Genomic DNA, 14,184 nt, shown 5'->3' with positions numbered 1-14,184 from the left:
CTTTTGGGAACAATGACAAACTGTGGGAAGCTGTGCAAAGCGAAAGGAATAGCATCTCCTCTTCAGTGTTCCACTTTGGTTGAGAGCATGTCTAAAAGGATTGATTTAAAGAAATCAAAAGGGAATGCGATTACATCCTAAGCATTTATTAAAGTAAATGTCTTGTTCTGTGTTATAAGTCTCGTTTAAGTATCCTTGTTCAATATAGCTTTTAGTGCAATAACATGTATAAAATTTGTTTGCCCCCCCTTTTTTTAGCTCACGAGTGTATATATACAACAGGAAAGAATGTTTGATGAATGGATACTACTTAGCATATATATAATTCTCAACTAAATTGGTGCTACTAATGCCAGTAACTATGAATAAGATGATGTATTTGACAAATTCAATATAAGTCAGCTTTTTTTTTCTCGCTGCAATCATCTTATTCAAAAACGGAGTATTTTGACGTAATCCTGACATTAATTTGATTTTACAGTTTGAGGATGGGGTCGCAAAATGCGTCATTTGGTACAAATAAAGCGAAAGAAAAGGAAATAATAATCCATTTGTCAGATGAATCATTCAGTCTGTGTTGTATATTGGAACCCAACGTACGTATAAATTGTTAACTAGTATGAATTTCGGAAGTGTTACATCAAGTACATATCTGGCAGCAAACGCAGATGAACCCAGTGCACTTGGCGCGATTGATGCGAGGTTCAAAGGGTAGCTCCATAGAAAAATGATCACATGTTCGAAGATTTGAACAGAGTTTCGACGAGCAAGCGGCCAACAATGTTGACTTCTAAGAAAAATTTCCCGAAACTTATCTGTCCGTCGACTATTTCTTTAAGGCTAAGTAACTAAATTAAACAAGAAGGAATTAATTTTTGTGTTGCTTTTATAAAGAGTTAATTCTGGTCTCTCTCATTGTGAATATACTTTTCTTCTCGGTAAAACCTTTAAACACCCCAACATTTTTGTGTTTCGTACATGAGTTATTTGTTTAAGTTAAACAGCCACAAGACGATGCAACAATACAGTTCAACGGTTACACATATGAAAAGAGACGATGGAAAGTACGATGACGTTTGTAAAGAAGATTTAATTGAAGTCTTTCTTCATCGATACCTACACGTGCACAAATACGTATTTGTGCGCTTTTGTGTGAAAAGACCATAAGCTTCTGTCGTATATTAGCACTCCCAGGGCATCGTATAATTACCTGAGCAAGATTATTATTATTATTATTATTATTATTATTATTATTATTATTATTATTATTATGATTATTATTATCGTGTAGATTGAATTAGATTTGTTTCCAAGAGAAAAATGCAATTCAACGACAAATATTATTAAATGACATTTTAGGAATTTAACTTGATTATATTCTATAAAGAATAGCAAGAAGGAATTTTAGATAAATACAAACAAATATTTTTTCTAGAAACAGAAATGTGCGTTAACAATAATAATACCTAGATATGTGGTACAAATGTCGGTTGATAGTATTCTTTGTGGACGTGCAAATGACGAAATCACAAAGAAATAGTTTAATATATACACGGACCTTAGTCAGTCAAGAATGTCAACCGAGGAAGTCAGTCTAAGAAATCGGGGAGAAGACACCGTGGAAACCGCAGAAGTAAAGGTCAAAATGTGAAGTTAAAGCGTTGTAATTTCCGAAATGTTGACACGGTGTGTGAAAAAATATTATATGAAATATAATCTGGGCTTGACCTTTACTCCTGACCTGAAATGTAACACGTAGCTAGTTGCCAAGGTCGCTGGAAAAATGGTAGGATCCTTCTAACGCTCCTGAAAATATCTCACTGCTGCTGCAATTCTCTATCTATATAAAAGCCAAGGACGTCCAAGGATGGAGTACTGCTGTCACATCTAGGCAGGAGCTGCTCAAAATAGCCGATCCTGCATTGACAGATTACAAAATAGACTTTGTGGCTTAGTGGGGGATGTCCTTTCCTCTTCCCTGCAACCTCTCTCCCACAGTTGAGACGTTGCGAGCCTGTCTTTGTTTTATCGTTACTTCCATGGCAAGTGCTCGTCTGAGCTCCAATTTCCGGTCCCCTCTCGCCAATCTTTCACGAAAAACATCCGTCTAGCTGAAACCCCTGTCAATAATTTTCCCCACTCTTTATCTGTGCCAAAACCAAAACGTAGATTCCATGAACAAAGCTCCTTTCTTAGAAGTGCACGCCTGTGGAACTCTCTTCCGTTTGCCTGTTTCCCACCTGACTACACTTGGATGTCTTCAAGTCCAACATAAACAAATTCCTGATAAACCGCCCCTTAAGTAAGACACTTTATCAAATCTCCAATACTAACGATTACTACGATACTATCCCATTGATTAATGTACACGCAATAACACTTATCCCCGAGTGGCTTCCGAGCCTTGATAAGTGGTGACTACCTTTAAAAAAACTTTGTGTGGTGTCATCTTTCAAAGAAACAGGTATATGAATTCGTTCCTGTTGTCATGTTAAATATTTATCGAATTCTTAAATGTTTACACACTCTGTCTACTACATATATATTGTTGTTATTATATAAACTCCTCTTCTCTTTCGACAAAGACCATTTATCTAACTTTCTATAAATGCGATATTGCTTCTTCCCGTCGTTTGGAGCTCCTCCAAATAATATGTCGAAATGTTCACGTCATCGTTTCAGTTCAGCTCAATCAAAACATTGTTAATCGTAAAAGTAATATATATATATATATATATATATATATATATATATATATATATATATATATATATATATATATACTGTCGGTCGGTTTACATACACCAACATTTATTCATTGATCCATGTGCGTCACAGTTTTATTTATTAAAATGTTGCATCTATACGTTTAGGGATGTAAACTGCTATGTTGTGGCTGTTCCAAAAAGTCATATATGCAATATAAAATGACCGTTCCAAAAAATGCCATAAATGCTATATTTTAAATAAGAGCGTTGAAACACACATGTAATACTATGGCCATGCCACAAAGTGCTAGGAAGTGATTCTAAAAATAACATAAGAAACTATAACCAAAGGAGGAAATAGTTGATTAGCAAAACAAATTTATAGAAAGTGACGTTAGTGGAAAGACAACGGAGGAGATAGTTCAATAAGAAATACAAAAGCAATTTGAAATAGTTTAGTGAATCAAGGCGTAACAGTGACTTTGAAAAACGACGCGACACAATATGTCAATATATTTAGAATTAGTCTGCGGGTAATTTAGGAATGGTAGCATTTGGGTTGTCGGCAGTTGACAACAGTTTAGTACCGAGGAGAATTGGTGGCATGTTATGGATCAGAGCAGGCCGGGACAACTTTAGCGGACCCGAGATGAGTTGATCTCAACAGACCGACAACTAAGATGTTGAGGTTCCCGTGATAGTAATACACACACACACACACACACACACACACACACACACACACACACACACACACACACACACACACACACACACACACACACACACACACACACACCAGAATCCAACTGATATCTAGAGAATATTTATTTTATTTTGTTTCTCTTGCGTTGTTCATTTTTATTTACTTGTAAGGCATGTGCTCGCCTCATCGACAATCGCCAATGTGAGGGATAACGACATGGGTAGAAGGAGAAGAAGGTATAAAGCCGAATGAAAGACTATGGCACACACAGTAAAAGAAGAAAAGAATGGCTCCATTCGTGAGATGAGTTCTCTAATCTTTGTGCTTAGCGATAGCACCTGCTATGAAGTGACTGTTCCAAAAATGCTATAAATATTATATTTCAATTAGCAGCATTAAAATGCATCAAGAAATTGAGATTGTATGGGATTGTTTACATCAACACTCACAATAAGTCTTTATCAATGCGCATTCTGTACAATGGGGAAATTCAAATTGGATTAATATTCATTTAATTCATATTTTCAGTTTTTATATTTTCTTTTTTTTTTCGTTTAAACGAAAGGAAAATCCTTACTTAAATCTGTTTAAAAATTTAGATTTATTTTACTTTGCGTTCTAATTGTTCGTATTCACTCGACTAAAACACATACGCATCAAATGCACACATAAAAGAATTATTAATTATTCCACAATGATCCATTTTCACTCCCTTTCTTTTTTTCTTAATTCTTGTTTTTACAGTTTTTTCTTTCTCTATCTCGCTATACCTGTCCCTCCCTTTCTCTCTCTATATATGCACGCATCTATCTATCTATCTATCTATCTATCTATCTATCTATCTATCTATCTATCTAATATATCACATTTCATGTTATATTTCAAATAATAGCATTAAAATACATTGAGCGATTGAGATTGGAAGTTCTTATCTGATGAAATTGTTTACCACTTTCAATATCGGCAAATTTTCCGCGTATATCTCACAAAATTGCTTTTCCTTAAAGTGCTAAAGAACAAAGCGATTATTTGCATTTATTTATTAAAAAGCTTTCTAAATCTCGACCAAGACCGACGGGCTTTATAGCATATTAATAATGAAAGTGTCCATTGCATTACGCAAGACATGGATCTGAGTTAAATCTTGTGCTGGAAGATAATGAAATTATAGCTTGATGCATCCACTTAATAGGGGAGTGGTCATGTCCTCATTTCCTAATTCGATTTTCATCGTTCAACACAACACATTGGTTTGGAGGATTCCCCCTAAATGCCACCTATATTTCAAACTGAAGCGTAACAGATCGACTCACCGACCGATTTGCTAAACACCCGTTATAGATGCGTCGTATATACAAGATAACAATAGATATGAGATACTATTGCATAATTTAACTAGAAAACAGGAGAAGTTCTGTTTTCTTGGACTAGAACATCCAAGCGTCTCTAGGTTTTTTTTATATGGTTACCTTGCAAACCCACTAATAAAATACTTATACAATGCATAATCCTGTCGGCAATCCAATAAGTTTCAGTAAAAAACAAAGCAACAACAACAAAAACAACAACAACAAAAACAAAAAAAACCCAACTTTTTAAAGTCTCGACAAAGAACCACGCGTTTTATATCATATATACATAATCGAAGTTTTCATTGTATTAAGGACTAGCATAGGTGTCCTTGCCGGTCGTAAAATACATTTAAATATATTTTAATTCATGCTGATGTTGTTTACTATTAAGCCAATTCTGTATTTGATATTATATTCTACAGAATACTAATTTCTAAAGTAAAAAAAGAATAACTTGGCTGCCATCCAAACAAAAAAATTACTCGTAATAACTCATCCTTGATATACGATTACTATATCCTGTTAATTTCAGTGTTATGTGACCAGTAGTTTAAGAGTTTATCGGTTAAATATTTACATCTGTTTTATTTATATAGAAGACGTGGATCCGCGCGGGCAATTGGACATCATTCATTTTCCAACGAGAAAGCTAACGATAGGCTTTTGGATTTTCCGCCAGAAAGCGAAAATTTGAGGTAATTGGAACACCTTATCCCTCCCCACTCTGTATGCAGCCATAACCACGTCAACACACTGACTCTTGTACGATTACCGAAGTTAAGCGACATAGAGTTAGTTAGTACTAAAATGAGCGACCATTTTTTAATAACTGGTGCTGTATGTACTGTTCACTTACATCGGCATTGTTGACACTGGACTTCGGCAGTGCTGACTCAGGAGAGATGTGTTTAGTGATTGTGCAACCCTTGGTTTACAATTACACAAGCAGTCACTCTTGCTGGAGTATACGGTGTCTTATGAGCCTTAGCGTAGGTCATGCTTTCCTCTCGTGATAATAATTGTTCATATTAAAGCTGTATCCTCGGAGGCTTCGTCGGTCGGTTAGTTAATCGAACTCTTACGCCTTTTATGCTTGCATTGAACGATAAAAATTAATTCTGAATTTTTTTTTTGGAAATGCCATGGCCTAAACATTTTTTTTTAAATTTTCCCTTAACTTTTCCTTAATAATTCCTGATGATATTATAAAGTTATATATACCTTTTATTCCCCATTTTTCATTTAATATTATTATTGCTCTGCCTGATAGAGTTGAGCTTCTCTTATTTTTGATTTGTTAAAGATTGACTCTTTGATGACATTATTATTATTATTATTATTATTATTATTATTATTATTATTATAGTACTAATTATTAGTAATAAATATTGATAGTTACAACTAAAAATAAAATAGGTTTAAGACTCCCAAAAATTCGTACTAAAGTGTGAGCGACCGATAGATACGATTGCGAATTACTTAGGAGCTTTATCCAGTCATGGCTTACGTGAAGTAAATAAACAGTTTTGTTCGAAATTCTGTCCAGATTCCCAAATTCGACAGAAACATTTCCGAGTTCGACAAGATAAATCTGAAGAAGGTCGGAGGTTACATCGACCGAAACGTTGTGAAAATCACACTCAAGATGAAGACAGCAGTCCGAAGAATCCAAATAATACGGATGAAAATCGAATTGGAAAACGGACGGTCGCCTGAGAACCACTCCCTCATTAAGTACGAGCAATCTTACTTTACACTGCGTGTTGTGTACTTAGATTCATGTCTTCCGTAATGCAAGCAACGTATTGATTATTAATATAAAATACGTCGTCATTTGTTTTAGATTAAGAAAGCTTTTCAACGATTAAAGCAATCGTTGTGTGAGAAATATTTTGCCAATATTTTGGCATTCTAGTAAGTTGTAAAAAATGTTATCAGATAAGAATCCCTACTCGCAATCGCTTAATGCATTATCACGCGATCATGTAAAATATAACATTAAATATGAAAGGAACGACAAGTAAAAATCGTGAAAAAACCCCACTTTAAAGATAAAAATAAGAGACCTCTGAAATCACGTTAGGAGGTTCTGAATTGAATTAAAGTTTAAAATGTAAAAGTAGTCATCAACATCAACAAGGATATTATCACTCAATGAGGAATCCACTCCTGGATTTCTCGCGCTGTCCGAGCTATTCGTTGTCATGTGGGATCCATGTGCTGTATCAGGTCGTCACTCCATCTCGTTCTTGGTTTTATACTTGGCCTCTTATGTTCAAGAAGTGTCGATTCGATTGTCCTGATGTTCTGTTGTCATGTTGTCTGGCTACGTGGCCTGCCCATCTATGTTTGGATGTTTTGATGGCAGTATTGATGTCAATAATTTTTGTTTGTTGGCGGTTCCAGATGTTTGTCTTTCTGTCTTGTAGAGTGATGCCTAACATAATCCTCTCCATCTTCCTTTGTGCTGCTGCCAAGATTTCACTTTGGCGAGTTGTCAGGGCGCATGTTTGACTACCATAGATCATCACAGGTAGTACATATTCATTGAAGATCTTTCCTTTGATTGACATATTTGCTTTTCGGCTTTTCATGTTATTCTCCACTTTCCCGAATGCTACCCTTCTCTTCATCTCAGGGAGGAGATCTCCATCTTTCCTAATTTTCTTTTCCAAGTAGATATAGCTTTCAACTTCTTCAATGGTGAATAGTTATTTGCGATTTGGCTGAGTGCTGGTTTAACATCACCTTAGTCTTGCACGTTGAGGCCAATCGATTTGCTCTTAGAGTGGATGTCGTTTAGAATGTCATTTAGTTGCTGAGGAGAGTGTGTCATCAGTACTATATCATCAGCGAAGATGAGATGTGACAGGTGTTCGCCATCGATGTTGACTCCCTTACCCTCCCACTTAATCCGACTGATTATCGCATCCTGGAGACAGGCTGTGAAGAGTTTTGGCGAGATGTTGTCATGGTTCAATTGTTCTCTAAACAGAAACATTCATTTCTAACGCACCCCTGTCTTATCAAAGAACCTACTTTTGGTTTTATACGCACCGCCCTTCTGCTTTTGCAATGATGAAACTTCTCAAATACACTTGTGATGTAAGGCTGTATAAGGATATTTGGTCCAAATTGGACTGTTCCTTTTTTAACTGACTTTTTTTTTCGATTATCGATTTTCGATAATTATCGGGGATATTCTGGTGCAAAACAAATCTATGAACGCTCTTTGACACATAAAGTACATTTGTGTGAAATTAAAAAAAACAGCCCAGCTATTTCGGAGTCGATAGGAAACAAACTCACACAGACAGAAAGACACATACAAAACGCCTTTCACATATATTTATGTATAATTAAATTTCAAGTCGAAGAAAAGCATCACTTACTTTGATTGTTTTCTTCACACACTTCTCAGTCGAGAAATGCGATCTCTTGCGGGAATAATTAACGGAACTTGTTCCATTTCTTGCAGATGATTGGACATTTTCTACTCTCAATGTGCGTTAAGAACACCACTTTTGTCGGGTCACACGCTGTTGTTCCCTATTCATCAGAATTACTGCAAAAGTGACGCGGTATAATTTCATTGGAGCAAGCCGCGACAGTAACGTGACAAGATAGAACAATCAAAGCTCCTCTTACATATTACTGGGAGTAATATAATTTTCAAATCAAATACATATATCTTTTACAGGGTATGATTGACGATGCTTAGGCCTAAAGTTAATGGTCGCCCTATATACAAGAGCGGTGGGTGGTTAGACAACACCGTCATGATTGGTAATGGTGGTGTAAGTTTAGCAGAAATCGATTATTTAAGAGTTCGACATAACAAGAATTTGTTTACATTAGACTTGTCAACGACTATTGTGTTATCAACTGGGAAGCAATCCCGCGGTATTGTATTCTACAACAATCCTAAGAATGAAAGTTGCTCATGTAAGTTTCGTCTAGTTGAAGACAGAGATGGAGAAAGAAAATTATTGACAATGGTCTTAGCTAGACGAGTTTTTGTTGTGAATGTTTTACATAGGGGGACTATGGATTGAAGTTCAGCCAAGCACCTGTCATAAAATGATGATAAAGTAGGATAAGATTAGCAATGTCTCTCCCGTGAGAAAAAAGTATTAGCGAAAGTAGAATACATCGGCCACTAGATTACGAAGTCGGTTTTGTACCCAATCAAAAAAAGCAGGAGAAGGTCTCTGAGTAGCATCCTTCTCCTGATCTAGCAACAGTACTCCATCTAAGGGCGTATTTAGTTCTTATACACGTAAACGATTGCATCAGTAGTAAGGTGTCTTCTAGAGCAGTAGAGTGAACCAAAATTTATTCGGCGATGTTGGCAACAAATGTGATGTAATTATTCTATTTCAGATCGGGAGTGAAGGTCAACCTAGAAGCTTGTCAAAGAAAAGCAGGGACGAGTAATAAAAGTGAAGGTGATTCTTCTTCTTCGTCGTATTCTTCTTTTTTCTTCTTTTGCTTTTCCTTCTTTTTTCCTTTTTCTTCTCTCTTTTCTTCTACTGAAACTTGATCGAAATCCACGCAAAAGCAGAACATTATTTCAATTTAATGAGATGTTCTACTACACTGAAGCGCCACTTACCCTATGTGGGTTGAATCGACTTCCTCCCTAGGAGGAGGTTTAATGGAAAAATAAAATACACAAGCACTCCCTAGTCGTATGTATAATGAGATGTTCAATATTTATCTTCTAATATTATAAAAAGGGAACTTTGTGTGTGTGTGTGTGTGCGTGTGTGTGTGAGTTTGTTCCTTATGGACCCTGAAACGGCTGAGCTGATTTCGTTGAAATTTCACACGAAAGTAATTGATGTATCTGGGAGTGTTCTTACGTAGTTTTTGTATCAGAACACGTGTGATAAGTAACGGAAATCGATATTCAGAAAAAAACATCCAATTATAGAAGGAAGTCCGATTTTGACAAAAGTTAACACTTTTATACAACCTAACATCGCAAATGCATTTCAGAAGTTTTATCACTATACAAACAGAAAGGCACAGCCTATAAAATTAACTCTAGATTTTTTATAAGATAATGGTGCGTTCAAAATAAATGTTTGGGGGTTGTTGGGGCTACATAGTTGAAGAGCAAATGATGGACATAGTCATTTCTTTTTGTGCATGGTGCAGAACTAAAATTTACACATGTTAAGGCATAAAACTGCACCGCTTGTTCATTTTCACCAGGATTTGACGTCCCCTGGGACATATGGGGCTAAATGGGGTGGGGTGGGGGGCAAATGCTGAACTTAGTCATTTTTTTTATGTCTCCTTCACTGTACACTCACGCTTAACTTAAAAAAAAACTTTTATGGTTCTTTTTTATCACAGTTGTGATTTCAAGTATTTCTAGCGGGGTTGAATTACGAAAGATCAAATCCCTTACTCACAATAAGACTCTCTCTCTCTCTCTCTCTCTCTCTCTCTCTCTCTCTCTCTCTCTATATATATATATATATATATATATATATATATATATATATATATATATGTGTGTGTGTGTGTGTGTGTGTGTGTGTATACGGCATAATCACGTTGACACATCGGTTCCCGTCAGATCACCGTCAGTTAAGCAACGTTGAGCCTGGTCATTACTAAAATGGGTGACCAATTTGGGAAGTCCAGGTGCTGTATGCAGGAGGACGTCGACACCTCCCTGCAAAAAGTTGCAAAAATCTAACGTCGTAATTTCCCCTAACGGGGATATACATGCGACTGGGGGCCGACTGTGAATTTCGTACTCCCATGAAACTTTCATGTTTGATGGATATTCCGAGAAGTATTCAATTTTTAATTCAAACATAAATGGCGTTCTGGTATGTCCTAGAATGAGCAATATTTGTTTGAAATAGCTTAGTGGTCTTGGTTACGGTAATCCAGTAATACAATCTAGTAAGTCGCCTTTATGTAGCATTTTTTATGTTAGGTTATGTTAATTTGTTTAATTTATAAAATACGTATTCTATTAAGAATGCTTTAAACTTACATGAGATGCAGACTCGGTTTTGTAAAATCTTATGCTTTTCAGATCTAAAAACATTGCAGTATATTTCCAGTTACTTAAAATTATAACAATAATTAGATGTTTACTAGGTAAAAAGTGTTAAAATGGACCATTCTACGTAAGGTTAGTTTAAGCAAGAAAGTAGAATTTGTAGTTAGAAATGAACTTAGATTTAGAGCTACGTGTACAGGAAGTTGTATCATACGAGTACGTAGCCGACAAGTTAGAAGAATTCCTACCTCTTGGGAGTTGGGCGTAAAAGAGATCCGGCGGGGCTCTCGATGCTTTCACTACGTTGGAAGGTAAGATGTAGTTCATGAAGATATAATTGCTTTAAATGACAGCACAAAGTAAATAAAATCACACAACAAATAATGGAGTCATTTGTTTTTATGTGCATTGCTTTTATTATTCCAGTTACAATAATGATCGCCATCCTCTTGATTGCTTTTCGCTTCCTTGGGCGCATCTAAATATAAAGTACTGATTCTGATACATACACTTTATATTGGGAAATAGTTGAATTCTAGAGTTGACTCGTCTTTTAATTATCACGGAGAGGCTGTTTCAACGAATAGGGCGAAGCTGGTAAGTTTAATTGTAATTATACAAATCCGTTTAAAGATACTTGCGGGATTAATTGCTATCGTCTCAGACCAGGAGATCACGTTAAACACGTTCATTTAATAAATACATATCTCACAGATGTTCTCTCTCTCTCTCTCCCTCTCTCTCTCTCTCCCCACACACACACACACACATATATATATATATATAAATGTAATTAAATGAATCCGTTTAAAGATACTTGCGGAATTAATTGTCAAATACATTCGTATAATGAGATAAATACACATCCCACGGAGATAACACTCTTTCGTTCTCTCTCTCTCTCTCTCTCTCTCTCTCTCTCTCTCTCTCTCTATATATATATATATATATATATATGTATATATACTAGAATAAAAAAATGACCCTTTGGACCATCCCTTGAATTATTTGAATCTGAAAAGATGCATTTGCAAGGGCAGCTAAAGATAAAAAAATTACAGCAAAAAAGAACACACACACACACACACACACACACACATATACATATATATATATATATATATATATATATATATATATAGAGAGAGAGAGAGAGAGAGAGAGAGAGGGAGGGGAAACACAGTGAGAACGAGTCGTTATTTAAGCAGGTTTGATTGAAAACGATATTTTGTTTTAGTTATGCTCTCGACACCGCAAGCAATTTTACGGATTTCGGTGAACACAATGTATAATGTGACTCCAAGTATTCTTGTGTCGACCATTACTGAATTACTTTGCATAATACCATACCATTTTATTATCTTTGTCCACATTTGTCAAATAAACCTTCCCATGAGACTTTTTATTCTCTAAACTGGAAAACTCGAAAGTATTTCAACATTCTTTTTTTTTTTAACAACTTGATCGCCATATAGAAGTATTTCGTCACAAATTAAACACGCTTCTTAATTGTTTTGGTGTTTTATATTTATATTTCTTTTTAAATATCGTCTAACGTCTGTTCTGTTATTTCTTTACTTGTTGCCGGAAGTTTCCAGACGACGTCAGACAATGTATATTTCACTTCTACCTCAGTTTTTAGGGAGGTAATCAATGTGTCTTTAAGGGGTTGGGCGTAATTTCGGAATAGTTTAAATAATCTTTCAGCATGAATAATTCTGACGATCGAAGAAAGTCAATTTTATAATTGTACTTGAGTAAAATAGTCCCGCATTTTATGCAATTTTTCGCTAGTAATCCTGTTTTTACCTATAAATCGTTAGCAGCAGTCTATGGTCGGTTTTTAACACATAACGTTTTCTATAAACAAAAAGGTGGAATTTTGCAGCTGCAAAATAAATATCCAGAGCTTCCTTCTTGAGATATGTGCATTTTTTTCTGCAGGTAGTAACGTACAAAACGCGTGGGTGGTAAGTTTTAGCGATGCATCTTCTATTTTGTCTGATGTGCATGCTCGATTTTATCTGATAGATCATCAGTAGTTAAAACGAGTTTGCGATTCAGATTGTAGTGCGGCCAAAATAAATCTGATGCGAGAATATATTTTTAAAATAACTAATGTCATTCTATCGTCCAGACCCAAATGTTTTTTTCTGGAGTTCAAAAATTGTTCATTTTCAGAATAATCACATTATAATAATTTACTAACCCAACAAAACTTTATGGTGACGATACATTTTTTAGGAACCGGAATATTTTTTAAATCGCACTAGCTCGCACTTGGTCTTTTTTCTACCATCTTCGTCTATTTTCTACCACATTCGTCTATAATTTGATCCCCCCTCCAAATCGCACTTTTCCTCCTTCAATTTAAATACGTAATCCTGGATACTCTTAAGTATTGCGTGAACATGTTTTGATCAGCACTTTTACTAACGCCATCTAGTAATTTGTCAAAAATGCCAATTCGCTAAGTTATATGCTCATTACTGGTTGAACAATGTTTCTCTTAAAAGTGTGTAGGGAGCCACGTCAAAATTCCTTGGTCAGGGCGCATCAGGCGGTTAGCAATAAACTAACTCACTCCCAAATAAGAAAAGTAAAGCCTGTGAAGGTGGACTTTCAAGACTACCAAGGACTAATACCTCAATCTGACAAATAAAAGAACACCGAAATGATCTATTTTCTGCTGGAATAATAGACAAAAACCATGTCAATCACTTGGCCTTCGGGACAAGATCAAAGTGTAGTATCTGTTCCGACAGATGCTGCAAGCTATGACTAGCTATGACTAGCAAAGACCAGATGTGGGGGCAACCCCACATGCCTGACCTTTAACAAGCTCCCATTTCCCACCTCTCGGGAGCTGGTCCCCTTTTTCCCTTCCCCCTCCCTTCACTCCTCACATTAAAAATCGGCCTTGTGCCTAATTTGCTCGGTGGGGGAGCAAATAAATAACATCTGTTCTTTAGATGCTGCACTTCAATTTCTTGTTCTCTGTCAGTGGAAGAGAAATCCTTCACGACTGAGATAATTTTTATTTTTGTTCCTTTTCTCCACGTTAAAAAACGACCCTGGTGTCTAACTCTGTTCCGTGGGGAGGCATTGTAAATAGGAACCATGTCAAATGTCTCTTAAAAATGTCGCAGAGAGACCAAATAACTATTTCATCTCACCACGGAAATATATAGCACAAGATTTGAAGGCGGGAGAATCAAGCCAATGTCACTTAAGAAGAGGCACTGGCCTATTAAAAATTGTCTAAATTGCTTAATCAGCATTTCTCGGTCATGGTGCCTCAGATAGAAATAAACTAACTTTATCCTATAGTAATTTACCCACAAAAATTAACCACTTCAGTTTAATATTGTATCATGCAAATATAATTCA

At 35.8% G+C, this 14,184-nt stretch overlaps 1 pseudogene; it reads left to right on the top strand.

Moving 5' to 3' along the window:
• Positions 1-10,316: 10,316 nt before the first annotated feature.
• Positions 10,317-10,436, top strand: LOC145293610 (5S ribosomal RNA; annotated as a pseudogene).
• The last annotated feature ends 3,748 nt before the right edge of the window (positions 10,437-14,184 follow it).

Source organism: Euprymna scolopes, chromosome 14, assembly GCF_053919585.1.
Source record: "Euprymna scolopes isolate OS-2025 chromosome 14, ASM5391958v1, whole genome shotgun sequence".
Classification (NCBI taxonomy): domain Eukaryota; kingdom Metazoa; phylum Mollusca; class Cephalopoda; order Sepiida; family Sepiolidae; genus Euprymna; species Euprymna scolopes.
The sequence above is the reverse complement of the archived record's forward strand: the minus strand, read 5'-3'. Positions and strand labels throughout refer to the sequence as shown.